The 21131-nt window shown below is 39.5% G+C and overlaps 1 pseudogene; it reads right to left on the bottom strand.

The window, feature by feature from the left end:
• LOC139114133 (galanin receptor 2b-like) overlaps positions 1-11401 on the bottom strand; it is a 45550-nt pseudogene extending 34149 nt beyond the window's left edge.
• Positions 11402-21131: the final 9730 nt, after the last annotated feature.

Here is a 21131-nt window from a genome sequence, read left to right as displayed (position 1 = left end):
AACACTTGTGTATCACTAGTGTTGAAGGCCTCCTTAAACAAATTTATTGATGTTTTTTCTTGTTTGTGTTTTTCATTCTCTGCGAGAAGTGTGTATCGCAATGACACGTGCTTGGCGAGTTGGTGTTAATCCAGAGGGCTATATAGGTTTTTTGTTTATGTGAAAACGCTATTTCGACTGTTTGAGTATCATTAATGATGAAAATAATGTTTGAAGAACAGTTTGAAAATTTCCACCCAACTGTTCACGCAAGCTGTTTTACTCGTAAGAAGTGAGACCTTAAAAACTAGCAATGATTGTGGTCGATAAAAAAGAAGCTCTCACTTTAAACAACTTTCTTTTGATACACGTTTATATACCGATTGCGCCCTTCCGATACACAACGCCAGATTCAGTGAATACATCCCAGTGACATTACTGCTAGACCTTTCGCATTAAAAGCGTGACACTACCCTCCAGTGCACACAAATTTTCGCAGACATTCTACGAGGAGAGATATTACTCCCACCAACACAGTTGGGGGAGCACCCTCTTCCAAAATCATTTAAAAGATTATCCGTATTGCCCGAAATACTATACTAATAAATGTTTTGTAATATTTACGAAAAGAGCGCCGAGTATTTTTTCTCGACACGGGAGAAACTCCCTTCAAGGAAGGGTACAGTGTCCTTGCTGTGTGAGATTGTCGCTGGCGGCTGTAATTGTCTGTAATGGCGACATGTTAGCTAGAACCTTACACCCTAGGGTCTGTGCTAGAATAGCTTGTTTCTTTAAGGTTGTTCGCGTCTCGAAAACAAAAGACTTCCTTTTTTTGCTTAAACTTTCCTCAAGCAAACTTTCAACCATTCTCTTTCAATATCAAGAAGAAAAATCTGGGGTCACATTGTCAATTTTGACACTATAGAAACAAATTACGCAACATAAGCTTAAAATGAGCTCCCGCAAATGGTAGGGTAAAGGAGTATTTTAAAAGTTTTAGAGTCCGAATATGTGTCCCCGAGGCGCATTCTACCTTAAAACGTGGAATCTGATCTTCTCTTGTTGTCGCTTAGGGAGTGGATGCTTCTGATATCGATCCATCATTTACTGGGTCATGTCACCTCGAAATGTACAATCATCGTCAAATGATGTAATTATTCGATGGATGAGGACGCCAGAGACCCAATGTGCACGGTGATCCGTGACCCTTCGACCTGGCTTCCTGAGAACTCAACTCTGAGATTAATATTCCGTGACGTTAAACGTGATCTAAACCAAAATCCACCGTTTGTCCGCTTGGCAAGTGAAATAAGTCAATATACCAGTAAGACTACATTGTGATTTAACAACAACAACAACAACAACAACAACAACAATAATAATAATAATAATAATAATAATAATAATAATAATAACAAGGCAGTATTGCTGAAGGCAATGAGTACTTGGGCCGTGATAGAGTAATTTTGAGGACAATATATACTACTATTCAAATATGGTCTTGAATTTCCTCCTGTCAATTAGGCATTTGATTGACTGGTTATTAAACGAAGCAATGGCATGACAACGGCAAAATATGTCTAGCAACTTTTGTGGAGTTTGAGGCAGGGGTTCTTTATTTATAGTGAAAATTACTTAAACTCCTTAAATATTCAAATTATAGCAAATTTCTTTGTTCTCGATGGTAGATGTCTAATATTTAGATGGGCATATTTAGATTTCTCCCCTATAGTTATCCCTATATACCAAAAATCGGACATCCAGCTCTGTTGGCTTGCTCAGAATTAGATATGCACATAATTAATGAGGTACAATATGTGGTGTCATAAGGTGTCCCATCATACCAAATATGAAGGTTGTAGCACTTGTGGTTACTGAGTTGTGACAAATATATCTATTTGAGGTCAAAGGTCGTTGAGGTCACGTGACATTTTGTCAAAATAATTGTATTGCTAAGTTATTCCTAAATACCAAAAATCAGACCTCTAGCTATATTGGCTCGCTCGCTTGAAAACAATCTCATAAACCTAGCCATATGGGCAACTGTGTATGGGCAGCTGGATACTTGACTTCCCGGAGAAGGCGAGCTGTCACGTTCAAGCTCAGGATTATTTGTCGATCAAATTTCAGTAAATTTACCTTACCTAGATGAAATTTTGTCTATAGGCTGAAATTTCGCCGAATTTTGACGAAATTGCATCGATTTTTCAGGTTCATATCGGACATTTTTGAGTTATGAGTGCAGACAGAAATAAGTTTTGAGGCAACATGGCTGCGACCCCATGTTGACCCCTACCTCAACCGGATGCGCTATTTTGCGGGTTGCGGGCTGCGGGTTGCGGGCATGAAAAAATGTGTGTTTTTTGATATCATTTTCGCCCTTCTCACACTTCAGATTAGTTCAACCGCCGATAAAAGCACAATTTTCAAAATCGTTTTCAACGCCGTTTCAAATAATTTTATTGTGGTGAACACGATTATAGTCCTAGGAAACTTCAAAGTCACGCTGGATCAAATGCTTGAAGGGGGCATACCGGCATGGAGCGACTATCATACTGCAGGTGCAAGTCATACGTTCATGATATTAGGAGATAAGTTATTGAGAGCTGCAGAACACAAACTCATCCAAAAATATTCCTATTAGATCGATTCCTGAAAATAAGGCAACGCACCGGCGTGTTTTTCTCACTGAAATTCTCGCGTAAAATGTTAGCAGAATGTCGTTCTCTGAGGTCGCGACCTCGCTTGAACCGAAACAGCAAAGTAAACTAAGTCCTTTGTTGTACGTCTTTTTCTTTTAAAGATTTCATGAAAAATACACGGCATTTACAATACACATCACTTCTACGCTTTTTTAAGTCAAATCTTTCCTTATGCATTGCATTTAACTAGGCATTGTTTAATTTTCTGTATGAGTTGCCCTGGAACCGAATTGTGAATGGATGCATTACAGAGAATTTACTTCCTATGGCCTGATACTAGAAATGTAACAATTTTCATTCCGCGATAAGTGGCGACATTTCCGAGGCGCGATTTTTTTTTGTCAGTCTGGTATTACGTATATTTCTCACTCACATCCATGGCAAGAAAGAAAAGTGATTCAGATCCCTAATTATTTGTAATGGCCAGGCAGCTCGGAATAAATAAATTGGTCCTCGGAATCGCCGCTTTTAGTTTAGCAGATTTTGATTTTTTCAGAAACATGACGTATTTTCACCCATTTGGTTTGGTCTGTTATAGCATCTTTAGCCCAAAAAATCAAGTTTACAGCATTGATGTTTTCAACAGCCTTCAAATATACAGTATTACGTTAAAATACACCATATAGTAGTGTTTCATTAATTTTAACCATCTTGACCTGATGTTGAAATATGGACTTGGCAGGAAAAGGGATACTGTACGATAGAACTGATCATGATTATTGATAATAGACACCTTCATAAGGTTTTATTTCTTATATACTAAATGCCATATTACATATATTAGAAATCTAGCCATAATTCTAAAAACCCGCAGCCCGCAACCCGCACTTTAGCAGATACCGACCCCTAGCCCTGCGTACGATGCTATGTGCTACAGCTAACACACAGCATCGTACTCAGGGCTAGCGAGATAGAGTTGCCGACATCGACGGTTATTTACGAGAAGTGAATAAAAGACTATCATTTTTGGAAGCGATCGAGTAGCTGAGGTAGGCTGGGATACGACTTGGGCCCAAGAACGCTGAATTTCGGCAGTAATTTGGTTTTTACGTGAAGTCCCAAAATGGATTTGAAATCACCGACCCTACGTACGGGTCTTTGCAGGGCTGTGGTGAGCGGGGCTATTAGCTGTAGCGGAACACACAGCATCGTACGCAGGGCTAGTTGACCCCAAGTGAAAATGTGTTCGCGATCAAATCTTCCTATATTTTTTTCAGAATTTTCGACAAAATCATTGCTTCTTAAATCTTTTGTAAAATATAAAATACTAAAATAAAAATGCGATGTGCCATGTCTCCAGATTTCTAAAACATCGTTCGTTGACCGTTCGACGGAATACTCATTTCGCAAACTTGTGACGCAGTTGAAATTCAATACTGACCGCCAAATAATCTTAATGAGACGAGATCATTCTAGACCCCGGTTCTAGACATCCTCCAAATTATCCAACCATTCGCGTTAGAGTTCAGCTCGCTTAGAATATCATAACATTCTTCGGCTTCGTTTAGATCGACCCTAATCTCTCCCATTTAGGAAATAAATACACAAGCTACCTCGACAAAACTTCGTGCACCATCCAGGACCAAACGCACTACAAATCTGTCTTGACGTCATCACTCCTTACATGGTAATCGGCATACCGTATTTTTAGCAAAGGAGACACAGAATACGTCGGAGTATTCAGTTTCAAAACGTATTACATTGTTGTGATGTTGTCAGGAAAAAGGTACCCCCCCCCCAAAAACCCTTACAAAAAAAAAATGTAATGTTACTGCAGTGGTATAAATTACAAAACACAAAAGTTCAAATCAGTTTATTTTGGACTGGCTTTACCCAACATTTCATATTGTTTCTTATGCCAGATTTGACCACGTACTTACTGGCGACCCCTTTACATGCAAATTTTGTGTCAAATGGTGTGTTCTCCTGGAAAAAACAAACGTACGATTTCTATATGAAGGAGGCGAAATTTGCCCTCAAAACTCGAAAACCACCCTTTGGGGTGTACCTAGCTATTTTGAACGAGCTTCTCGAATCTGCAGCTCTATTTCGAAATGATGGTCTGGTTTTCTCAGCTCAAGGATAAGTGTTCTCCATCGCTGTGGGCATTACTATTCTCAACTGGGGTACAGTTTCCAGTCGTAATGGTTTTCATTGTGTCCGGGATATAAAACCTTTCCTTTTCAAACTTTCTCTTTGATTAACACTAGTCCACATCTTGTCAGCGATTAAACATGTTTCAAGTTTAAATGTTAAATTCTGGTCTCGAGCCCTCCTGTTCAACCAAACTGAAATTACCCCTCCCACTTTGGCTCGTCCAGTGGGTGTAGCAAGGGTCGTGCCATCGACTAGGAAACGGAGGGTGCATTAATTGTTGCATTTCGATGCACATTTTGATTATATTCAGAAGATTTTGTGGCAAAAAACTCAGATAGAGAAGCATTTATATTCACATCTCACTTATTCATGACTGGCTGAGAGCAGCACTTCCATTAAGTTAGCATCATTACGCCATTTATTATGCCAAGAAAGATGAAGCCAAGACATTTTGCCCTCCCTGGTCTCAGCCAGAAATGGTTATACCTTACAGAGTTTTTTCCCACGGAATGAAAACAAATGTACTTGGGCTGAGGCCCAAGTACAATAATAATAACAAGGCAGTATTGCTGAAGGCAATGAGTACTTGGGCCGTGATAGAGTAATTTTGAGGACAATATATACTACTATTCAAATATGGTCTTGAATTTCCTCCTGTCAATTAGGCATTTGATTAACTGGTTATTAAACGAAGCAATGGCATGACAACGGCAAAATATGTCTAGCAACTTTTGTGGAGTTTGAGGCAGGGGTTCTTTATTTATGGTGGAAATTGCTTAAACTCCTTAAATATTCAAATTACAGATTTCTTTTGTTCTCGATGATAGATGTCTAATATTTAGATGGGCATATTTAGATTTCTACCCTATAGTTATCCCTATATACCAAAAATCGGAAATCCAGCTCTATTGGCTTGCTCAGAATTAGGTATGCACATAATTAATGAGGTACAATATGTGGTGTCATAAGGTGTCCCATCATACCAAATATGAAGGGTGAAGCACTTGTAGTTACTGAGTTGTGGACAAATATATATATTTGAGGTCAAAGGTCATTGAGGTCACGTGACATTTGTCATAATAATTGTATTGCTAAGTTATTCCTATATACCAAAAATCAGACCTCTAGCTCTATTGGCTCGCTCAAAATTAGATATGCACATAATTAATGGGTACAATATGTGGCGTCATAAGGTGTCCCATCATACCAAATATGAAAGGTTTAGCACTTGTGGTTACTGAGTTATGGACAATAATGTATATTTGAGGTCAAAGGTCACCAAGGTCACATGATATTTTGTCAAAATGTCTGAGATATCTGCGTGAACCGATGGACTCACTGATGGACTCAGGGACGGATATGACCCAATCTATAAGCCCCCTGGACTTTATCCGTGGGGACAAAAAACTGTCACTGCATCCTTTAGGCAATATGAATACGATGAGAAACTAAATTTTATTTTTCTTGGCCTTATACATGGGAGTCTATACAGAACTGCCTTATACATGGGAGTCTATGGAGGTGTAAACTAAAAAGTCCTCTAACACGGCCAAATTCGATCGCATTGTGAAACAAATCGACGTGCATCTGTATGGGGTTAGGTACTATTCTTCTGCAAAGTTTGAAAGAAATTGACCGGGGCATGTCTGAGATATCTTCGTGAACGGACGGACGGACGGACTGACATGACCAAACCTATAACTCCCCCAGGACTTCGTCCGTGAGCACTAAAACAACGCAACAGTTATTACAGCTACACCGGCGGTAGGTTCATATCCAGAGCACCGTACGGTCTGCCGCCGGCGCTTGAAAACAATCTCATAAACCTGGCCATATGGGCAACTGTGTATGGGCAGCTGGATGCTTGACTTCCCGGAGAAGGAAGGCGAGCTGTCACGTTCAAGCTCAGGATTATTTGTCGATCAAATTTCAGTAAATTTACCTTACTTGGATGAAATTTTGTCTATAGGCTGAAATTTCGCCGAAGTTTGACAAAATTGCATCGATTTTTCAGGTTCATATCCGACATTTTTGAGTTTTGAGTGCAGACAGAAATAAGTTTTGAGGCAACATGGCTGCAACCCCATGTTGACCCCTAGCCCCGCGCGCGTACGATGCTATGTGCTACAGCTAACACACAGCATCGTACGCAGGGCTACAGGGTAGCGAGAGAGTTGCCGACATCGACGGTTATTTACGAGAAGTGAATAAAAGACTGTCATTTTTGGAAGCGATCGAGTAGCTGAGGTAGGCTGGGATACGACTTGGGCCCAAGAACGCTGAATTTCGGCAGTAATTTGGCTTTTTTAAGTTTTTACGTCAAGTCCCAAAATGGATTTGAAGTCACCGACCCTACGTACGGGTCTTTGCAGGGCTGTGGTGAGCGGGGCGATTAGCTGTAGCGGAACACACAGCATCGTACGCAGGGCTAGTTGACCCCAAGTGAAAATGTGTTCGCGATCAAATCTTCCTATATTTTTTTCAGAATTTTCGACAAAATCATTACTTCTTAAATCTTTTGTAAAATATAAAATACTAAAATAAAAATGCGATGTGCCATGTCTCCAGATTTCTAAAATATCGTTCGTTGACCGTTCGACGGAATACTCATTTCGCAAACTTGTGACGCAGTTGAAATTCAATACTCTAGACATCCTCCAAATTATCCAACCATTCGCGTTAGAGTTCAGCTCGCTTAGAGTATCATAACATTCTTTGGCCTTCGTTTAGATCGACCCTAATCTCTCCCATTTAGGAAATAAATACACAAGCTACCTTGACAAAACTTCGTGCACCATCCAGGACCAAACGCACTACAAATCTGTCTTGACGTCATCATCTCCTTACATGGTAATCGGCATACCGTATTTTTAGCAAAGGAGACACAGAATACGTCGGAGTATTCAGTTTCAAAACGTATTACATTGTGTGATGTTGTCAGAAAAAGGTAATGTTACTGCAGTGGTATAAATTACAAAACACATAAGTTCAAATCAGTTTATTTTGGACTGGCTTTACTCAACATTTCATATTGTTTCTTATGCCAGATTTGACCACGTGCTTACTGGCAACCCCTTTACATGCAAATTTTGTGTCAAATGGTGTGTTCTCCTGGAAAAACAAACGTACGATTTCTATATGAAGGAGGCGAAATTGCCCTCAAAACTCGAAACCACCCCTTTTGGGTGTACCTAGCTATTTTGAACGAGCTTCTCGAATCTGCAGCTCTATTTCGAAATGATGGTCTGGTTTTCTCAGCTCAAGGATAAGTGTTCTCCATCGCTGTGGGCATTACTATTCTCAACTGGGGGTACAGTTTCCAGTCGTAATGGTTTTCATTGTGTCCGGGATATAAAACCTTTCCTTTTCACAATTTTACTTTGATTAACACTAGTCCACATCTTGTCAGCGATTAAACATGTTTCAAGTTTAAATGTTAAATTCTGGTCTCGAGCCCTCTTGTTCGACCAAACTGAAATTACCCCTCCCACTTTGGCTCGTCCAGTGGGTGTAGCAAGGGTCGTGCCATCGACTAGGAAACGGAGGGTGCATTAATTGTTGCATTTCGATGCACATTTTGATTATATTCAGAAGATTTTGTGGCAAAAACTCAGATAGAGAAGCATTAATATTCACATCTCACTTATTCAAGACTGGCTGAGAGCAGCACTTCCATTCAGTTAACATCATTACGCCATTTATTATGCCAAGAAAGATGAAGCCAAGACATTTTGCCCTCCCTGGTCTCAGCCAGAAATGGTCATACCTTACAGTTTTTTCCCACGGAATGAAAACAAATGTACTTGGGCTGAGGCCCAAGTACAATAATAATAATAATAATAATAATAATAATAATAATAATAATAATAATAATAGTAATTGGTTTTATTGTTATTATTATTATATTATTATTATTATTAATATTATCATATAATAAAAATACCATAACAGTAATCATAATACTTCACTGTTCGTGGTGATGATAATGTTGTTGCTGCTACTAACACAGCAATCATTATAGTCATAATGATTGTTGTTGCAGCTGCTGCTATAGTTGCTGCTGTCGTTTTTGTGTGTGTTGTTGTGATAGTTATCTATGCACGACCCCACAAAATGAAAAATCTTTGGTACGTCCCTGTAAATACTCAACTCTCTGGTTGGGTTATTTGTAACTGCGAGGATCAGCGGGTATTCGGAGTGCTGAGCAATAGCCGACGTTCAGCTCATCGTATCTCTCTCGTATTACTCCGCAGCGCAAGTGCGATCGAAACACTATAGTCATGACCAGACAAAGGATTAATGTTTTGCCAGAGAAATATTACCAGATGAAATGGTATTTACTATGGAAGGCCTTGCTTTTGCGGCGCTTTTGAGTATGTCAGAAATAAAACAAGTGTTCGACGGAAAAAGACTTAGCATCAAATAGGATTTGGCATGGAATACATCTCTGCCGAGGCTTTTCGGCTTACGTAACAACCTTGACCGATTACTGAGTCTGGTCAATATGACCAGGAAAACTGGGGTTACCCTTAGTGCCCTGCGATTAAACTTGGATCAAGAATTAGTATTCCAGGTGCCTAGGTATTGCCTGGCTTAAGACTGAAATAAAAAGTCAAACGGCAGCCATTAAACTTTCATGGCAGTGAGAGTTCGAGGATTTCACCTTTCATGTGACATTTTCACAGGAATGGAAAAAGCACATAAAACGGCAGGTGCTACTGAGTCATGTGGTGACTGCTCTGGCCAAGTTGTATGTTGAGCAGTTCGTTGCACAGCGTGAATGTCTCAGGGACACAAGTCGAGATGACTCGACTGCAGAAAAAAATTGTCTTCGTTTGAATAATCGATGAAGTTCACACAGTTGGCAGGCAATCGTTGAGCTATCACATTGCATCGTGGAATGATCCCAGAGTTACGTTCACGTGTTTCTGTAACTCGATTTTATATCCAATTACCTACATCCAGAAGATGCATTATTTGTATAAAAGTAAGATTGACATCGTTGTATCGGCTGCTTTTGGAATTCATGGCGTGGATGTCATTTGTTCACTGACCGAAAAAAAAAACATATGAGCTATAGGTCCGATTCATTTTAAGATGATGAATGATGATGATGATGATGATGATGATGATGATGATGACGATGGTGTTGGTCGTGATGACGATAGTGATGATGATGATCTCGTCATCAGCGCAATTTCGTCAACAATCATCATCATCATCATCATCATCATCATCATCATCATTATTATCATCATCATTTGATCTTGGGCAAGAAACCTGCGCTAGGTTGTTCGTTAAGACATGCGACCAATCAAATTGCCCAAATTACGACGATTACTCGACGAATTTTAACGACACTGTTTTACTCGCGAGGTTGTTTGAGCTAGTGCTCCAACGATCAACATTTATGAGTACTGGTCTTGATGGAAGAGCAATTTAAATTTGCATACAGGTACGTTCAGGATGAATCTAAAATCCACATATAGTAACGTTTTTTCTTGGACATGCCGACTCATCTCTTCTTTTTTGTCTGTATCTGTCTGTCTGTCTGTCTGTCTGTCTGTCTGTCTGTCTGTCTGTCTGTCTGTCTGTCTGTCTCTCTCTCTCTCTCTCTCTCTCTCTCTCTCTCTCTCTCTCTCTCTCTCTCTCTCTCTCTCTCTCTCTCTGGACAAAATAGCGTCTAAGCCGCAAAAAAATAAATTGATGATACGTGTTTCCTCCACCGGATTCTAGTGGGACTACCTAAGCAATAGAGGATAATATTAAAAAGCCATTAAAAGACCATCGTTTGTGGTTTAGGAACTTTGACTTATATCGGCATTTTATAGTTGTATGCATTTGTGACACTACTCGAGATAGTATATCATAATGGCCTAAAAACACAGAATCTGGAGCGTAGGTCGGGGAGCCTCATAAAATTGGCATACTGCGGTTCCATGACGTGTGCAGATTTTATGGCACGAGCAAGTCAACGTCTGTCATCGTTTATGTTTTCGCTGCGTAGTTATGGTAACATATAGTATTACTTTTTAATGCGTAATATGTTGCCGAAAGAACATGGCTCTCCGCCGATACTGCATCGTTGGCACAAGTCGCTCAACTAGTCCAGAAATCCGAGGTCACAAAATAGTACGCGTCACTGTGATAAAATTCTTCGGAGATGACGCAACTTGAACGTTTACTCAGTCTGATCGAAGCATATTCAAAGCAGTGTCGTTCGGTGTCATTCTCTTACTACCACAATTACATTTATCAAGCGGCACTTCCAAAGGAAACATCTCGGGTGATGTTATCACATTATAAAATAGAGTTGAATTGAAATAAATGGTTAAAGTGACGACTTAACACCCAATGCAAGATAAAAGCACGGGCTTTCCATGACGCCTGTGAAAAACAACACGCTGCCAAGCGCAGAAATGCAATAATTCTACCTGGTGATTTGTCGCTTTTTGACAAACACCATTAGTGGGGAGTAAGACTGACCTTATCAATGATATCCTGTCTGAGCGTCACTTGACAGGGTCAAAAATCAAAACATGGAATCCGGATCAAAAAGCTGCGTCGTGCTGTAGGTGGGGGTATTCTTGTGAAGAGGCCTAACGCCACACAGCTGCTGACAAAAGTGCTTCTTCATTTATCAGGAATTCTCTCACTTTATCGCCAGACGATTACCGCCTTTCCCCTGATTGGTCAGCCCATGGTGTGAACTTATGAGCGTACGGAGACGTTGTACGTGGACTGCAATTAATTGGCGGAGCAGATGGAGTATTCGCCCGGGGACAACCTTTCGATCACGTTAAAACGGTGCAAGATTGACATTTTCGCGGGGGAAAACCTTAAAAGTAACGTTTTATCAATGTCATCATTCAGGACATGCCGCTTATGCTTTTTCTCAATCTCCTTGACTCACACAGTATGTAGCTGCTATTGGAACTCGGAAGCCCGGATGTAATGGCAATATATTCTTACTTACACAAAGCCAAATTCTCGAATCCGTGAATACCTTTCCTGATCAGCTTCAGCTGTTTACGTCCCCCGCTGTGGTTTGCTAAAGCATGCGGTTCGACCGATAGCCATAAACCAGCAAATCGAATATTGATCGCGGTGCGGGACTTCACATTTCGGCCCATATTATAAAAACTGCAGTTTTATGCAGAGCTAGATTACTCTTGTGAGTATCGGATCCAATTCCATTCGCGTTCTACCATCTTATACGCAGAACACGGGTTATGCATGCACGAATAAAAACAGCTTGATCACCGTATGCCTGTTCACAGATTTATAAAACCGCTTCGGGTGATTTTTTTTCACCCGCCAACAACAACTGACTGTATGAGTTTTTCTCGGCCTCGATGTCTGAATGTCGAGTACACAGTCAGCAATCGCAAAAATCAATAGTTAACACTTAATGTCTGACGCAGAAATTGGCTGGATCGGCAATAATGCCGACTCTTTCAAATGCTATCAGCGTGTACGTGGGGGACTCGGAGGAATTAGACAGCCGTGGGCCAGTAAAAACGCCAATGAAATTTCTCACCAAGCCCACGTATACATGTACTCCTACTCTATAACTCTTATCACTGTTGCTTATTGCTGCCCTTTCAACGGTGTAAATGTGTATTACCTCTAACCCTCAAGTATGGTTTGAATCATATACTTTGATATTTTGAACCCCAAAATCTTCCCGGTAACTTAAAACTCGGAACACGTTTGCTGTCAGTCATTTGGTGTTTTCGAAAGGCATGGCATTGTTGAATGCGATCCTGAGAGCGTGTTGCGTTGCGTGATCAAACAGCGTTTGGCGTTACTTTTAACACCGCGGTAAATTCCAGAGATCGCTTCGCTTTTGGCACTCACGCCTCGATAACATAATTCACGCGAGAATTATAAACCTAAAGTCGTATCTCCAAAAAAAATCTAAAAAGAGAGCTTAATTTGAACTCAAAAACCAGGCTGGGCAGACTTAACAGCGCTCACTTTACTCGGTGACACGGCCATTTCCTGTTGTCAAGAAAAGCGCGGAGACATTTGATCCATTTCGTGTAATTTGTGGAGTGTTTTGTATTGACCGTACTCTGTTAGCTGAGTGCTATTTCAAGTCCCTGCGTATTGAATCCGATGCGATACCGCACTGATCGTCTGATACTGCCATGCCCTGCAGATATACGCTGAAACAAAAGCATCGTTAACCTCTAATCAAATATTCTTGTGTACTTTTCTGGAATTGGCGTAGACGCTATGTCTTGAAGATCTCGACGCGTTTGTGCTTCAATTAGCTGTTAACATGAGAACTGTCTATCGCGTTCAAGGAAATGTTTAAAATATTTTCGAGATTGTTTTTCTGTTTTTAACATTCTGCCTTTGATTTTCACAATTGACAAAGGCTTTCAGAGACAAACGATCAGGTGATATTTTATACGCACTGACGCTCTTTCCGCTGTACATAATTACACACATCGCTGAAGCTGAGGCAGACAATGCCTTAAGGTAGTTCGTCCCTCGAAATTGAAAGACTTAAACTTTCGCTCAAACTCTCCGCAAGTAAACTTTAAACCGTTCTCTTTCGAAATCAAGAACAAAAATTTAGGGTCACTGCACAAAATCTGGCACTAGAGAAACAAATTACCTAATTTTAGCGACACTTGAAATTCAAAATGGCCGCCATCCCAGTGTTAACTCTATGGGGGGGGGGTAATTTTAGATTTTCACAAAACTAAGCCACTAGAAACTGAGTGCTGTTTTCAAACATTCTTTTCTCCACAGTACAAAATGTAATTCTTTTCCACTATTATTTATTATATTATTATTATTATTATTATTATTATTATTAGACTTTATTTAAACTCGATAGACTGTTGAGCCGAAGGCTCTTCTCACACAGTGTAGATTTGATGCGATTTGTTTCTCTGATCCAAAGATTTCCATTATGATCATGGATCAATTTATCACAACGTGATTATAAGAGCTAAGAATTGTGAAATGCCCATCAGCAAAGTACAGGCAGAAGTTCATAACTCTCGGTTTTTGATTTGTCTTTTGCCTGAACAAAAGGTTCCCAAGCCGACGGTAGAGGTCTTAGAATATATTGTCTGCAGACGAGAGCAGTGACGGCCAAAGAATTTGTCGATGCGGCCTTAAACTGCTTCATTCAGCTGCACAATGGCCCGGAATGGGCATGGGTCCTACAATCCTTAAAACCAAAGAAAACTGTCATGCATTTCATTCATTTGAAAGCTACATGACCACATACAGACAGTCCTTGGCAATATTCATTAAGGCGTCCATTTCTTGAATTTCAATTTACCTAATGACACCTTGCGAAGCCGACTGAGGCGTTGTGAATGAAATGATCCATGAACTAATGCAGCTAGAAACTTTCACATCACCCTGTTTCCCCATCCACGATCGGATAAACCCATAGGGGATGAATGACGAAAGAGAGAAAAAAAACAAAGATCAGACATTCGTCGTGTGATATTAAGTATATTCCTTTATGACGTCATTGCTCCTCGACTCTTTCTCCTTCGCCATTGCTAAGTCAGTTCTTCAAATCGATTAGCAGCTACAGTGTCGGTGAAAACCATCGCGGTCGCGCTGCAACTGAATCTTGTTCATAAAGACGGGCTGGCGAGTTTTGTGTCCCTTCTGGGAACGTGAAACAGGCGCTTTTGCTTTCTCAGCTGCCACTTCACATTGCAACTTGACTATCAACACCCTGAAAGAGGAGGCCGACATATGGCAGGTTTCCCTGGTATGGACTTATCTTGAAAGTTTTAAGATCTCATTTGCGTGTCGTGTTTTCGCCATTGATTTCTCTTCGCTATTTTTCGCCATAGCAAATAAATGTCGCTCTCTATATAGTCCCACATTCATCTCAGAATTTGTGAGCAGCGAATGTGGTTTTGAAAACGAAAAAACAAAAGCAATATCACTGTTTACTTACCCAAGAAACACACCGCGTCATTTTATGATACCCTTGCAGAAGGAGTAGAACCTCTTTAATCACGACTGCGCTTACAATAAACTATTTTGGTCTCTGTTTGCGAGCCTCAGCAAAGAGACTGTTTTCAAAGGGTTCACTCTACTGGATTTGATGTGTGAGATACTGCTAGCAATGTGACAGACGTGACGGTAACACCAAGACTATTTATGTCTGCTCCTCTGTTGATATTTCAACAAGGAAGGACAGACGTCGAAGAGTTACGAAACAAAGTTCAAACTTTTACAGGTTTGGGTTCTCGAACTCGTGTCGCAAAACCTGGTATGCATTGTGATCGTCACCAGAGGTCACCACCCAACTAAGATTAATGTGATACAAGTTAAGGTTCAGCTAACTTTGCTTGCAATGGAAACGAGAATAATTCAAATGGAATACATATGCCTACAAAAAATAGCATGATCGAATAAATTAGGAAACACGAATAAATAAATGCTGCGGTCTGTTTTAACGAGCGCTATCGGTCAAACGTTCGCAGCCAGTGACTGTTGCTGAATGAGAAGAAATTTTATGACCAGAAGTGCAGGAATTGACAGGGCGAATCTTATAACAGCCGTTTCCAGTAACCCTTACTGCGTAGACTATGGCCGAAAGCTTAAAATGAAATCACACATTGATATATTCCTTATTTGAATAATATCAAACAAAATGAAAAAACACATAGTAGTTATGTGAGAGACAACCAATTCTGGATCGAATCGATCATAAGAGAACTTTTAAAGTATTCTTAAATGCGTCCGGGGATACTGGCTTGCTATAAGATGTACTTCGTATCAATATTTGGAATTGCTTTTCTACTTAGAACGGCACAACTATATAAAGTTCAATATAATAAATCTAACTTAATTGCTTAAGTTTGGCCTCAGACCCCCCACCCCCCCCCCTTCTAACTTAACTGACCTAAAATTGAAAAACATTGCGGACTCATACCCTGTACTAATTCTTTCAAACGACGTACCAATGTACCATTGAATTAAATAAAAATTGAAAACCATTATAAAGTAACAAAAATACAGGTGACTGGATCGGTTCTAGCGTACAAAATTCAGCCTTGAAATCGTAAAATTTGCCATAAAGACGTTAAATCGTTTTTGACTGCACAGAAATTAATTTGGCCAAAACCCCCACCCCCAAACTTAAGCAATTAAGTTTTTTTTTCAAACATCGATCTTTTGACGTCGCCCCTTAGAACGGCACAAATATATATAGGTGAATCACTTAAGTCAAGATCTTGCAAAGCCTGTAATTTACGAAAAACTTGCAGCGCATATTCATTTCCCCTGGTATATTGACATATGCATGCACTTAGCCAGCCATGGCCGAGTGATATAGCTCTTGTGTAATATCAGAAATTGAAAACAGGAGCTTTGACAAACAACATATGGTTATTATAAAAGGCATTTAGAATGGCAATTTAAAATCCCAGCGTATTTCTGTAAACCCTGGTATCTTATCCATCAACCTAATTTGAATGACACTAATCATTACATCACTGCCACAGTATGACATATGTAAGCAAAGTTCCAAGGACATAAGGCCAGTAGTGTGGCATAAGCACTGTCGCTCATTTTCACGACAAAAATCTACATATTATGAATTCTTATTTTAAACATTCACTAGAGAGGTTATAGGAGTAGAAGTACTTTGTCACATAAGTTATCTGTATCGCATAAGTTGTTCAATAAACCATATTGTGTTTTTCTCTTCTCATATGAGTTTTCTGAATGAAAAAGAAGCCGCAAGCTGTTTGATTTGATTTCGGAAACGTTTCATCCACGATGATGATGATTATGATGATGATGATGGTGGTGGTGGTGGTGGTGGTGATGGTGGTGATGATGATAATGATGATGATAATGATGATGATGATGATGATTTAATGAAAATGACGATGACGATGACAACGATGATGATTAAAATGAAAATGATGATGAATTTACTGAAAATGATTACGTTGATGATGATGATGATGATGATGATGATGATGATGATGATGATGATGATGATGATGACGATGATGGTGGTGGTGGTGGTGGTGACAACGGCGGTGATAGTGACAGTAATAATGATGAGTAGGAAGTGGAGCAATGGTTTCTATAGTAGCAAACAGTGGCAAAAGATGAACGATTGGTCGAGATTTCCACAAAATATTTTATTATTCGGTTTGTAAAACATTCCCAAAAGACATTTCACATACATAAATACCGTTTGGTCTACCAGTGCAATTCCTTCCCTTCGTCTTTTTGATCAACTTCCCTGTTCCTGAAGTCGTTAATCAATGACAAGTTGATCGGTAAATTTATATGTGAACAGATCATCCGGGTTCTATTTTAGTGGTATCTCATCCGTTTAACACGTAAACAATTATGAAAAGAAAGACGACATGTTGTTTATCCCTTGCGTCTCAATTATCTACAGAGGCTGGATGATCTTATGGCCTTGTGGCCTTCTCTGCTTTAACCTTTGTTTTTTAACTCACTTCGGGTTTTATTCATAGTCGCCCATCATGTGTCTTTGATTACCTTCTGTACCGTTTTTACAGCCGCTAGCACGCTGTAAGTGTACATTGATTGGACGGCAATTCGATATTTTACGAGAGGTAAAGCCCCTCGAAACACTCGCAGTCAAACCCAACCACGTGCTGTGCATGTTGATATTCGGAAAAAAATTGTTAGTGTTGGCAGGTCGAGATTTGAAAAAAACGAAACTCCGATTTCCGCCGTCTTTTATCGCTACTGCCTCCTTTTTTCGAAGTTCATTTGCTTTGTTCCTGTCATTTGGTTGTAACCATTGAAAAGGAGGGATGGTGCCACAGCGTGTAACCTTCACAATACCAACCATCAAATGCTGTCCATTTCCTTTCAGACAGGCCTTTAGTAGAACTATGTGACGTCACCATCAGATGCGAGTTTAAAGGTATACAGTCACCTGTAATCTTAATATGCCCATATATGGTCAAATGGGCGTTCCTTGGTATTCGAAATGCCAATGTGAGAGCGTTGTTTTTAAAAAGCGGCCACCCGCTTAAAATCTGTGATTGGTTAGACTTTCTCTATCCATGGTAACTGTGGCAAAATTGGAACAGGTGACAGTATACCTTTAAGGTAGAACGCGCCTCGGCGACAGATAGTCGGACTGTTAAATTTCTACAATTCTTTTCTGATCTACCACTTGTGGGGGCTCATTTTAAAGCTCATGAAGAAAGAAAAACTTTTATTCTCTTAGTTTTTCGAAAGTCCAAAATTTAATTACCCCATGGAGTTAAAACAGGAATGGCGCCAATTTTGAATTTGAAAAATCGCAAAATGTTGGGTAATTTCGTTCGCTAGTTCCAAAATTCGCACGGTGACACCTGATTTTTATTGTTGACTTGGTAAGAGAATGGTCGATAGTTTTATTCTGGAAAGTTTTAGCAAAAGTTTAAGTCTTTCACTTCCGAGGCGCATACTACCTTAAAACTCGGCGACAGAATCATTCATAAACCGAGGACGAAACTTTCTTTGCTCCAAAAGGTGGCTTCAAACAGCGTTTGTGCATTTCACTTGACAATTTATGGAAAAATTTATGGTAAATTTTCCATTGAACATGTGACTGGTGCAGCTTTTACTTTTCGAAATGTCACCCAACTCGAAGGAGAAAGAAATATGCATTAGCTTTATCCATTTGGTCGGTGAAAGCACCAACCGAAATGTAAATTTCGACTAGTTTCTATTTCGAAGTTTATATTGCAATATCAATCATCAATACGACGGACCGCCATTGCATCAACAGCCCATCTCTTCATATCACAGCCGAACGAAATTTAATATCAGCTTGCCCCATCACTGCATTTTCCCTGAGGGAATTTGATTTCACCGGAAATTTATAATCTACCCGTTGATCTAGAGCGGGAGAGACGTTTTGTCCATTGCGAGTGTCTGGAATAATGAACACCACGTACATACCAGATTTTATTCATATTTTAGAAAGTGATGACGAGAGGTTCGCAATCGCTTGGCGAAAGGAATCTAACAGTTCGTATACTTCTCGGATTCTGACGAATGTCACAAATGCATGTAGGTAAACATGTACGACCGATAACCTTGTCAGATAGCTTGACGGAAATTTTCGAAATGAACAGACTTCTGACTAGCAACCCCGCTACCGTACCGACATTGAGACACTTTGAAGAAATTGGCCTTCACGGCAACATCCGGGTACAGTGCACTGTGGCTACAGATTCTTTCGTGAATTGTATGAGGTGTATGCCTGTTTATCGAAATTGTTTTGACAAACAAGAATTTGTGGTAACTAATACGAAATAAGCAAAATACCTCCAGGTTTGTTTCGTCGAGAAATCAGAGTTTTTTGTTACTTGTATCTACTCTCACAGTGTTTTGTTTACATTGTGTTGTTTACTCAAACAGTCGCTCTCACCTTTAACAAGCTACGCCGCCAGCTAGCTCTCTACGTTTTCAACACACTTCCGTTTCAAATGTTTTCGGCGCTTTACGAGGCCATTCGCATTTGAGTGGAAAAAAACCAGTCTTTTTCTGAGAGTCGTCGTGCATTGCCCGCAAGCAGAACAAAAAAAAATCTGGCCTGATTCTCCCCCACTCCATTAGGCAGAAGTGTCATTCGGAAAAAATCGCAACTCACGTTCTGTGAGCTACCTACCGTTCGATAACAAAGTGTCACCAGTGTGACCTTGAAATCGAGATGAAAGCGCGCAAATGAGGCCGCGTTTTCGCGTGAACGGTGCCTCGGGTTTGAAATCCGTGTTGCCGAGTACACTGTGTATATATTGCGTATTAAGGTGGTTGGAAAGGCTATTTTTGCACCAATTCTTTTCTCAGAGTTAATATCAAGTTTCAAGTGTTAGAATCAAGATATTTAGTTCAAATTTTCAGGATAACTCCCTTAGTTAATATTTTCTCCAAAGAATATAAAAATTGTATATTTGCAGCCATGATTTTGAAATATGACACCAGTAAATATTAAAATTTAATTTTTCATATTTTTTTTACATATTTGAATTTAATAATAATTGGATAGTATTAATATTACCAAATTAGTTATAAATATGTTGACACTATTTATTGTAAGATTTGTACGGCAGGATTTGTAAATAAAATTTGTTTTTATGATTTTACATGGGTTTATATATCAAAAAATTATTAAAAATTCTTTCAAATTTCAAAATGTGATTTTTCAAAAAGTACTTCAAATACAGGAAAATTGTGCCGTACAAATCTTATCTGTAACCTTGTTAATAGGCTGTAAAAATTCCATGTCCATATCTCATTTCAAAGTTGGATTAAATTGGTATACAATTATGTAGGAAAACTGTTATTCTGTCAAAAATGTTGAAAACAAGCCATATTTGCACCCCTCTTTTGAAGTCATAGAGCAGTTGTTTTTGGTTAATCTCACTTTTGACACCTCTTTGACACTCAAAGAATCTAAAAATGCATTTACAATAGCAGTCACTCACTCTGAATGCCAGCACCACCTTGTCAAACTTTCCTGAAAAACAGCAAATAATGACTTTCCCTTTTCAAACATTTTATTAAAAGCTAGGGGACCTCTACCATAGTTAATACACTAAGGACTCCCCAACTTCTTCTTATTTGGTCAGTTTTTCAGAAGTTTCAACAGGCTGTAACTCTGCAATGCCTTTGTGCCCAAATGTCTAGTTTTTTTATTCCACAGAGAATGTTGACTACTTTTATATTTTAATAGTTTTGTTGAAGTTTATAACTGACGCTCTAGCCTTTCCAACCACCTTAAATTGAAAATAGAAAGATCTTCAAACATCGCACGTCTGGTAATTGTATTTCCTTTTACATCCAATACATTGAGTTAATCTCGAAAGAAATTGAAACTATAAATATTTAATTAAATCGTTACTTTCAACTTCAAATCGGCTGATTTTACGATCCATGTACTGAGCATGTGCAGTGACATTGATACTCAGATACTTTTGTAATGCACGGTCCTATTGTGGAGCCTGGACTATGATTGAGCAGGCCTCGGCGTCACCACCAGCGTGCAAAATATGCAATATTACAAGGCACTAAATATTGGCAACATGTGGCCAAATCCAATTATCTGGGACTTTTATTATGCACATTCAAATTTCTTCCAATATCGAAGGCTGTTTTACTTATTTTATTACGCAGGAAATCTGATGCAGTATTACTTTCCACGGATCGTCGATGAACATCCAGTTGGGAAATTTTGCGTTTCCAATGCCCAGCCCCCCCCCCCCCTGCATTTCATGCCGAAACCTTTACAGAAAGCTAGATTTCACATTTGAAACAAAACTTAAAATATTAATATTATATAGGGCTCAGCCCTTGTGTCGCGCCAGG

This window comes from Ptychodera flava, chromosome 16, assembly GCF_041260155.1.
Source record: "Ptychodera flava strain L36383 chromosome 16, AS_Pfla_20210202, whole genome shotgun sequence".
Taxonomy (NCBI): Eukaryota; Metazoa; Hemichordata; class Enteropneusta; family Ptychoderidae; genus Ptychodera; species Ptychodera flava.
Note: the sequence above shows the minus strand (reverse complement) of the source record. Positions and strands in the feature narration are given on the sequence as shown.